Genomic DNA, 9,617 nt, shown 5'->3' with positions numbered 1-9,617 from the left:
TAGCAGTATTGTGGAGAATTCTTATCTGGAAGAGTATGAGTATACTGTAACGAATAAAAACTCGTTACTCCAGATTCCAAGGATGGTTAGGGGCGACGGGTGAAAGTGCCCTTTTGCCTATCCTCCCCTCCCCACCTCCTCCCCTCCCCCTCCCCTTCCCCCTCGCTGACGCCAATGGCTGGCCCGTTCATTTTGAGAACATCAGAGTTGCAGTAACCTTTCTGAGAAACTGTTCTAGATGTCCTTGCGCGTCAATCTTACCACTCACAACAGCAGTGGGAATGTCGGTTATCGCTCAAACAACTGGTTTTCGGCTCTTATCAGTTTCCCAGCCTCACTTTAACCTAATTGTTAAAGCCCGTCACAATACCAGTTCTTGTAATAACCGATTTTCAGTATTTTATTTACATTATTTCCTCTTGTAAACGTAGAAATCAAACAAAGATAAAAATTTTTACTTTCTCAGTTTCTTGATAAATGGAATCAAAACGTCAAATACATTTATGATGACCTGCAGCCGTCCAGAACGAAATTAGAATTATATTAATACCGTCAGCTGCTCACGGGTGTCGATATATATCAACGGGGACAGGTGACAATGTGTGCCTGTCTGGGACTCGAACCCGGGATCTCCTGCTTACATGGCAGGCTCTCTGCCCATCTGAGCCACCGAGGGCACAGACGATAGTGTGACTGCAGGTACTATCTCGCGCACGCTTCCCGCGAGACTCACATTCTCACCTTCCATGTCCACGCACTACATTCGTAGTGTCCCACACCAACACATTCATTACTCGTGGAACACATTCTTACCAAGTCCCGTAACAGTTCGGGGAATACTTGTGCATCTTCACAGAAGAAGGTCATGGCTGGTGTTGCCAGAACCATATACTTATATGGATATGGACATGTCTTCCACGAGGAATGAGTGTGTTGGAGTGGGACTCTACGACTGTAGTGTATGGACATTCAAGGTAAGAATGTGAGTCTCGCAGGAGGCGTGCGCGAGATAGTCCCTGCAGTCGAACCATACACTGTGCCCTCGGTGGCCTAGATGCATAGAGCGTCTGTCATTTTAGCAAGAGATCCCGGGTTCGAGTCCCGGTCGTGGCACACATTTTCACTTGTCCACGTTGATATTTATCAACGCCCGTGAGCAACTGACGGTATTAATATAATTCTAATTTCTTTAAATTAAATAGTCCAATAAAACTTTGTCCGCTGTTCGCTGTTTCTCTCAAAATATAGCGAGTACTTCTATACCACAGAAAACTGCCAGTATTATCCTACTGATTTTAGTTTTTAGAACTCTGCTCAAAAATTATATTTAAATCGGTTATCACAGCACTATGCGGGCATTACGTATAATCCAGCGATAAAGAGTGAAAACTGCGGCAGGAGAACTCTCTTTTTCGCTTTAATTTCTCTGTTAACGGCTAAAAGCAGATAACGTAGACACAGGCAGCAGATCAGGCACTTTCTATTTTTATCCCGAACTATGAATGATTTGTAAAATTTTAACTTTTTTCCTTGTATGATGTCGCAAGTCGACCAAATCGACCATTGTGCTTCACTCGTACTGCATATCGTAAAATACTTCCAGGCTTCCAGATGGTGCCATTCTGTGTTACAACTGACGTTCGACAACAGCGAGAAACTGCGTCCATTCTCGCGCACTGCTTGTATAACAGGCACAGTATTGTCTCGGCAATGTTGGACCAATTCACTTGTTGCTCGTTTCTATCAGCAGTGTTATTAAAGTGGCATACATCACTTTTCCCATTTTTTCTGTAATAACGCAGTATTTAAGAGCTATGGAAATCTTACGAATAAAAATTACTCGTCTTTTTTAAAAAAGGTTTATTTGAAAACTAAAAATTTTACTACGACAACTGTGGCTAATTGGTATATCTGTTTTTACGTGGTTATCAGGAAAATATAAAAAGATACTTGTTATAACCGAGAGCAAACAAATACCGAAAGACTTCGGTTATTCAGAACTAAAATACCCATGTCGTTTTAACTGATCGGTTTTTCTATCTCTAAACTGCAGTGTCGCCACAGAAAAGTGTGTCGTTCCATCAATGTACATAGCAACGTTGAGATATGTATGTGTTTATGCGCAATATCGGCAAATGGAAACACGAAGAGGTAATAAGCACATGAGCGATAGAATTTATTTCACAGTCAGAAAAGTCGAGTGACAGACAAGACTGAATCACTGTAATAGAAATTATATGGAAAGCTGTGTAAAGGAAAATTTCCAGTTCTTTCGTGGATTCCAAAATTGAAGCAAATTCCGGGACATCAAGGTGACATAGTCTTATACGGATAGTATTCCATGACTAACGTAATTGGCCCACATACTGTACTGGTATACTGATAATATTACACTACTAATGTAATTTACCTGAAATAATTTACAAACATGTTACTATAACATTCGCTACTACTCATTACGCTAATTGACCTTCAGCCATTAAGCGCAAGCGCAGATCTCAGTTATGATACGTGCGCCATCCAAAAATTTATCAAGGTGGTAACTCAACACAACTACAAACGATCATTGTGTGCAAAATAAATAGAACACCTCATAAGAAGAACATAAGAAGAAGAACAGTGTGCTGATCCCCGCCCCTCCTGTTCACATCCTCCACAGATGATGACACGGCGGTCGGATGGTGCTGTCCCAGTAGGTCACTCGTGGCCTGAAGACGGAGTACTTATAAAGCAACTACTCTCCAGTGGATGGTCGAACTGCTGAGACCTTGATGCCTGGCATCAATAACAGATGGCAGCACAAGAGGTTGGCTTACGCCTACTGCCGAATTTTGCGATCTGTCGTAAGCCTGCGTAAGCACGTGGGGCCTTCCGTCTTAAGTGCAAGCATATCCATTGCGTTTTCTGCCGCGCGACTTGAGTGGAATGTTTCATTATTTCTGAAATATTATAGAAATGTTTTTCGTTGTATATCCTCACCATCGGTACTGAATTTACTGTAAAATTACTTGCTCACTTTTCGGAACTTCCGTTCATAGTAAATCGATACTATTTGAAGCCGTGGTAGACACGAGTCTAGTGTGTTTCACCTTCAGCACCTTCTGTGTCAGTCTCGGTTCCTATGTCCCTGATTTCACAACGAACAGTTCGTTGTCTACTGAGTATACTGTCTGTTGCACGACACTATCCCTCCCACGCTGCTAAATGTAGGTCGTCGGCAAAATATGACTGCAGTGGAACAAGGGCGTCTGCAGAAATTTCCCCAGGAGGTGGTGGTGGCATTGTTAGTGGTGTGTGTGTGTGTGTGTGTGTGTGTGTGTGTGTGCGTGTGTGTGTGTGTGTGTGGAGGCCATTACTATGAAATTCACACAGTCCAGACCGCCAAGGAAAATAAACCTTGAGATTTGGAAAGGTTGTTGATCTTATACCGCTTATACTGCATATTTCGAAATTCCACCTCTAAGGGGGATACACAGGAAATGAAAGGATTTTTGAAACATGTAGCTATTAAGGTAATTTTGAAGCTAGGCAGACGAAAATTTGTATCTGGTTTCTAGGTCAGAAATAAAGAAATATGTGTTCCAGTATTATTGGGAATTTAACCTCTATGAGGTGAAATAGTAGGTGAACATTTTATCTTGAGATAAAAAATTATGGAAGGACTATGGAAGTATTTTTAAGGCTATATCTACGAAAATTGGTATTTGACTTCAAGGTTACAAATAAGAAAATACGTATTTTCGTGTTTTTGGAAGTTCAACCCCTAATGGGATGAAATAGAGTGAGCTGGTGCGTTTCTGGCGCCAGTTTCCGTCGATCGATGTTTCGATCTTTGAGTCGCGGTCCAGAGGACACTGCTCGCTAACCGACTGTAGTAGTTCTCTGTGCGGCCCAACATCGGGCTTACCGCGCTTACACTGGACACAGTTGCCAACAAATCGCATGCCATCGCCATATAGGTTGGGCCAAAACATGTGTTCCCGAACTCTGTTCAAGGTCTTGTAGAACCCCAAATGATCCCCTACCGCCGAATCGTGGAAATATCTGAGTGCCATGCTAACTCGTTCCTGTGGAATACAGACCTTCCCTTCACCACGGTTGTCTTCCCCTCTACACAAGACACCCCCCCCCCCCGCACCCCACCCCCTGAAGACCTCGCCATCCGCCAACTGCTGCCGAATCGGTCCCCACCCGGGGTCCTCGGCCTGTTTGCCGGCTAAGTCGCAGAAGAAGCCGGGTGTCTCGGAGAGAAGGAAATTGACCCCCAGATCCGGCTCCACGTGGCCCTTGCCTTCCCCAGACTCTGCCGCGAACATACGGATAAGAGCGTCGCCAATTCATTGTCTCTGCCACTAATATGGCGAACCTGGAGATAAGTCTCGTCATCTTAACTTCGGTATGATTTTTAGCGATCTTATTAATCAAAGTTTAAGGGCTGGCACTGGCCAAGTAACTCACGGAGGCTCATTGGTTTCAGTCCAGTTGTATTGCTCACCTGTTCTCCAGATAGGGTTGTGTAGTTTATGTCTCAGAAAATTGTCTGCTCTTGATGTGTGTTGTGTTAGAGATAACTGGCAGCGGTCGACGCTAGCATACTGGGAGCAGAGCACCACGGCGGCAGAGTGATATTTGAGGCCATGTCCTCTCCTTTACATCTTGGGTTATGTTGTCACTTTTGCGTGATTCCATCTTTCCGGTGCTGAACTATAGCATCCAAAGTTCAATTGCATTGCCATGTTGAGTATATTTCTATGTCATTCTCTGCCTCGTGGATCTCTTGTATTGATTTGAATCCTTGGTCTGCTCGCGTCTATCGCCAATTCACACGAAATATTGAAGCAACCTTATTTTAAGGGTATTGTCATATAGTCATGTTCTAGTTGTAATCATTCTAAGAATATTGTTGATTAATCAACTGAGTAAGTAAATTTGAAGGTCCGTTTAGTCAAAATTAAAGGACCCCCTTAATTGTTTTAGTCATTTTTATACAGTTTTGTTTAGGAAAGTTGGCAAGCCGAACGTTAAATATCTGTATTCTTACGCTTAATCTGTTTCTCCCCTGATTGCAAGTAGTGAGAGTTCTGCTATGAATTTTATGGACATTTGTGCTATTTAAGTAAAGCTTTACCTAAGTATATATACCTAGTCATATTCAAATTTCAAGTTTTACGGGTCTCGTTCCACTTAACGAAATTTATTTATTATTTGTCCAACTGATCTGGCCTTGTGATTTTATAATGCTTTTGATTGTAATAAAATATGTAGCAACTACAACGGATTACTATTGTGATTTTGGTGTGTCACTACCATACCCCATATCACAGAGGATGAAATGTTTCATGAAATATATGAAAACCTGTTTTTGATACATTCAACGATTAAGAGGGTGGAATATAGGATGTAATGTTTTATGAAAGTATTTCAGTGCGAAAGAGTTTTTAAAGCGAAATCTATGAATACTGTGTTATAGAAAACTACGTGTTTCACTGTTTTTGGAACTACAACCTCCAAGAAGGTGCAATAGGGGCACAGGTTTCACTGACCCATAGCCTTCCAGCCCAACCTGCAAAGTATACGGACTTGAAATTTGATGAAGGTGTAAATCTTACGCTGAAAGCATCATTTAAGAAGAGATTGTTCGAAATTTCACTCCTATGGGGGTGAAACATGGGTTGAAAGTCTTTTTCTTTAAATATGTCCCTATGTCCCTATTGAAGCTATAACTACAAAACTACGAAAATTGACATTTGGTGTCTCAGTCAGATACAAAAAAGAAACAGGTTTTTAGCATTTTCCGAAATTCTTCCATTGGGGGATAAAATAATTAGTGAAGGTTTTTTGAAAATAAATCATTATTAAAGAACTACTGAAGCATTTTTATAGCTACATCTATGAAAATAGGTATTTGACATCTCGGTTGGATGTAAAAAAAATGTGTTTCGTTGCTTTTGGAAATTTAACTCACTAATAGAGTGAAATAGGGGATGTAATGTTTTATGAAATATTTCACTATAAAAGCATTTTTAGAATTAAATGGATGAAGATTTGAATTTGGCTCATCGGCTCTAAATAGAAGAATACGTGTTTAATTGTTGTTGAAAACCCAACCCCTAAAGGGTGTGAGATGTTTCAGAAAATGGTTCATTATGAAAGGATTGCTAAATATATCTGACAATTCGTATTCGGCTAATATCTTACAATTTTTAAAAACTACGTGTTTTTCTGGTTTTGGAACTTCGAGCATAAGGGGATGAAAATTTTAATGAAATATTTATTGCGTTATATTAAAATATTTTAAATCTGCATCTATGAAAACCGGTATTTCACTTCTCAATTAGATATAAAGAAATATGCGTTAGGGAATGAAAGACTGTACGGAGATATCACCACAAGAATACAAACGGCTTGATTAACAAAAACCTTGGACTCCAGCTGTCAGCACTGCTTTTTGATCATTCAGTAAAAGACCATGCTTCAACGGCGTTAAGTTTAGAAAGTTTAGAAAGTGTTGCAGTTTATAAAAGACATAAAAAAACGAATAAAGAAAAAAATTCTTTGCAGACCATGAACGGTCTACGCAAGTAAAGAAGCGGATGATAAGCTAGCTCTTTATGCAAATGAGTTGGTCAGTTTAAGTTCCGAGACATGTCATGCAGCAGGAACGGAATCCTATAGTTGCTACGATTGGCTAAAGGAAAAGTTTTGCAGAATCACTCGAAATCACTTCTGCAAGTGGCTAAGAATCTCGTAATGAATAAAAATTCTGTACTGAGAATTCCAAGGTGGGAGATGCAAGATTCCTCCCCCCCCCCCCCCTTCCCCCTCCTCACAATGCTATCCTTCTTTACCTACAGCAAAAAATAAATAAATAAATTAATAAATAAAACTAGAGAAATTTCTACTGTGAAACTATTTGCATACAAGAGAACGGCCCTTGAAATTTAACTCTTCAAAGTTTTAAGCCCTGCTCATTCCGGATATTGATTAGAAAGTGTTAATCCACATGTGAAACCTGAGTATATAATCCCTGTGACATTTGATCAATGGTGTTCCATAAGGACAGGTTCTCATTCAAAACGTTCGAAAATTCAATTTCTTTGTAGTTGCATTTTTTAAAGGTGTACTTGTCTAGACTCTTGGAACAGAAAGTTTTTTTTTTTTAATCCGTGCTTTACAAAAGTTTCAACAGTCCATTGTTTGAAGCAGTGTCACGGCTGCCATGAGCCGCGCGGGGTACCCGCCATGTGTCCAACGCCTTGTCACGGTTCGCGCGGCTCCCCCTGTTGGAGGTTCGAGTCCTCCCTCGGGCATGGTTGTGTGTGTGTTGTCCTTAGCATAAGTTACTGTAAGTAGTGTGTAAACATAGGGACTGATGGTTCAAATGGCTCTGAGCACTTTGGGACTTAACATCTGAGGTCATCAGTTTCCTAGAACTTAGAACGACTTAAACCTAACTAAATTAAGGACATCACACACACCCATGCTCGAGGCAGGATTTGAACCTGCGACCGTAGCGGTCGCGTGGCTCCCGACTGAAGCGCCTACAACCGCTGGGCCACATCGGCCGGTCTATCATGTATTCTAGAAGAGTTGCAAGGTCGTCAGTGGCGCCTGTTCTTTCGAAAGCAGTTACTATCTTCATATCTATGGTTAAACGTTACCCAGCCATTGACCTTCGTCTGTGCGAATGCGCACAGGTTGCCGGAACTCTTACGGGAATCGTCACCTTAGTGTGAGCCAGTAATGAGTGGATGGACAAATACCTATTAAGTACATTACGTATGCGGATTGTGGACGGTTGGGGATGTGAGTCTCACGGGAAGCGTGCGAGGGATAAATTCCTGCAGTCGTGCTGTTCATGTGTGCCCTCGATGGCTCAGATGGATTGAGCGTCTGCCTTGTAAGCAGGAGATTCTGGGTTCGAGTCCCAGTAGGGGCACACTTTTCAGCTGTCCCCATCGAAGTATATCAACAACACCTGTCGGCAGCTGAGGGTTTCAATTAATTATCAGTTGTGAAGGTGATTCGATGAACCCTTTGCCAGGCACTTAAATGTGTTTTGCAGGGTATCCATATAGATGTAGATGATAACTCGTCCCGTGTCGCACGTGCTCAAAATGATTCATACTGCAGAATGCATGCAAACATACTCACCAAAAATACGGACGAATATCAAGTGCAGGCTGCCGAGTGCTGCATATCCAGCTTTGACAGATCGGCTTTTCCTGCCAAGAAGAACAGGAAGTTGCTGTCTAGGAACAATCAGAGGTAGAGGAAGGGTTGATAAATACTCCTTGACTTGCAGACTAAACGTAAATAACGAAAATACATTTTTGGTAAAAATTGGTCAAAACATAATCGGTTGCCCTCCGTATTGGATTAGCTGTTTTGAATATTGAAAATCTGACTTCAGATTCGTTTTCAGCGACATTAGAAATATATATGTAACACTCAGTTCATGCAAATCGAAGTAATAATATAACTAAATGTTTTCCCTAAACTTTGAACACATTTTTTTCGGGTAACTATTTTCTCAGAACGGCATGCAGCATAAATTAAAAGTGGTTCGTTCTCTTAACATCTACCTCTGACCCCTAAAAGTAAACACTTTTCTTAGGAACTTATAGCTATAATATGACATTTGTTAATATTAACTAATTTTTGTGTAGGCATAAGGAGTGAAACAAACCCTCAAAAATCGAACTCAAAGTTCGAATTAGCACTGTATCGTTAAATTTAAGGTTGTTTCATTGCGGTTAGGTATACGCTCCCATAAATTTTATGTTTTATCGACTGATGTTATCCATTTTCAATTTCAGAGGAATAATGTAGTATCAACTGATGTTACCCATTTTTGAATTCAGGTAACATATGAGGTGCCACACTGCACGCGCTCTGCGTACTCCAGTCTCGCAGGCCCTTGATCAAATCATAATTACGGGCGCCATTTTTTACTGAAAATCTAAAATTAAGCTCATAGTATTATCACTCGTAATTCCCAAACAGATCTTTCGAATGTATTTTCATTGTCTCAAAAAGAATTTCAAATGTACCCTTTTTTGCTCATTTGTATGAGAACCTGGCCGTAACGCCGGAATATAGTCACGTGATTTTTTTTCAGAGACGCTGTACGTTCGCGAGAAGACTTTCGTTCTGCGCGTGTCGAAGGACATTCCTCAGATATTACTGTGTGTGTGCTACTCAGTCGTGCCATTTAAGTGTACATCTTTGCATAGTTTTCCTTTCACGATGTAAACAGTGTTCCGCTCAGTTGCTAACTGGCCAGTGAGTGGTTCCGAAGGTATCGGATGTGCGGTGCGTTCGGTCTGCTAGGACAACAGCAGACTAGCGTGGTGCGATGGCAGAAGCAGACACTGAGGGAGCTAGCTGCTGGGACGCCAGCGAACAATTTATGCCAAGTAAGACGAAGAGGACTATTCTAAAATTACGAGCCGTCTCAAAAGTGTTTACCATTGGTAAATCTTGCTGTTGAGTCTGACAAAACTGGCAGTTTTGCCTAGAGATACATTAGAGAGAGCTACAGGAAATCCCCCCACCCCCCTCAATGAATTTTTGGTTGTGATGACAGGCCGATTGGTAGTGTAGCCCGAGATCTA

The 9,617-nt window shown here is 41.3% G+C and overlaps 1 non-coding gene across 1 annotated transcript; it reads left to right on the top strand.

Annotated features, from left to right (window-relative positions):
* Window positions 1-7,864: 7,864 nt before the first annotated feature.
* On the top strand, window positions 7,865-7,939 carry Trnat-ugu (transfer RNA threonine (anticodon UGU)). Its single transcript has one exon. It is a non-coding gene; the product is annotated as a tRNA-Thr (tRNA).
* The last annotated feature ends 1,678 nt before the right edge of the window (window positions 7,940-9,617 follow it).

This window comes from Schistocerca gregaria, unplaced genomic scaffold (genome assembly GCF_023897955.1).
Source record: "Schistocerca gregaria isolate iqSchGreg1 unplaced genomic scaffold, iqSchGreg1.2 ptg000726l, whole genome shotgun sequence".
Lineage (NCBI taxonomy): Eukaryota > Metazoa > Arthropoda > Insecta > Orthoptera > Acrididae > Schistocerca > Schistocerca gregaria.
Note: the sequence above shows the minus strand (reverse complement) of the source record. Positions and strands in the feature narration are given on the sequence as shown.